The following is a 1137-nucleotide window of genomic DNA, read 5'->3' on the forward strand; positions in this document are numbered from 1 at the left end:
CTGTCACATGGTCTTCGAAGCCCAATCTCTACCAAATGGTATCAATGATACATTTGTTTGTCTCATTTCTAAGTTTCCCAATGTAAACAATTCCTCAAAAAATTTTGACCTATTAGTGTTTGCAATACCTCCTACAATATAGTCACGAAAATCATTGCTAATAGGATAAAACCTTTTCTTCCTTATCTTATTAGTCCTCTGCAATCTAGCTTTATCAAGAATAGAAGAGCCTGTGATAATGCCATTATCATCCAAGAAATTATGAATAATCTTCGTAGAACAAGAAAATTAGATTTGATATGATCATCAAATTAGATTTGAAAAATGCCTTTGAAAGATTGGAATGGTCTTTTGTGCATAAGACTCTTAACTATTTCCAATTTTCCCCTAAGTTATCCCGTCTAATCATGCATTGCATTGGTACTAGCTCTATGGGTATCATAGTAAATGATGCTAGAATAATTTTTTTCCAACCTAGTCGAGGTATTCATCAGGGTGATCACATATATCCATATATATTCATCCTTTGTCTTGAACTTCTATCTAGACTAATAAACCACCAAGTAGACACATTACGATGGGATCCTATCTATTTTAGATATAAAGACCCCTCCTTTTCCCATATCTTCTTTGCTGAAGATATTACCCTAATGGGAAAAGCAAACAAAAAGACTAGTCATTGCATTAAACCATGCATGGATTTTTTTGTGATGAATCTGGGCTAACCATTAATAAATCCAAATCAAGGATTGTCCTAACTAAGTATTGCCCCCAGGATTTCAAATTATTTCTAACCAACCTTTTTGGTATTAAATCCACCAATGAATTTGGTAAGTATCTTGGCTTCCCAATCCTCAACCACTCCTCTACCGCCAAGGACTTTCAATTTATCATAGATAAGATGAAATCCAAGTTGTCCCACTGAAAATGCTCCTTCCTAAATATGGCAGGAAGAACTACTCTAGCTTCAAGTACTTTATGTGCAATTCCTACTCATTCTATGCAATACACTCTTCTCCCCCCTAAAGTCTTAAAGAAGGTAGATAAAATCCAAGGGGTTCCACCAGTACCACTAAAAAACTTCACCTAATTAGTTGGAAAAATATTACAAAGGATAAAAATGAGGGAGGTTTGGGT

This window comes from Nicotiana tabacum, chromosome 8 (genome assembly GCF_000715075.1).
Source record: "Nicotiana tabacum cultivar K326 chromosome 8, ASM71507v2, whole genome shotgun sequence".
Taxonomy (NCBI): domain Eukaryota; kingdom Viridiplantae; phylum Streptophyta; class Magnoliopsida; order Solanales; family Solanaceae; genus Nicotiana; species Nicotiana tabacum.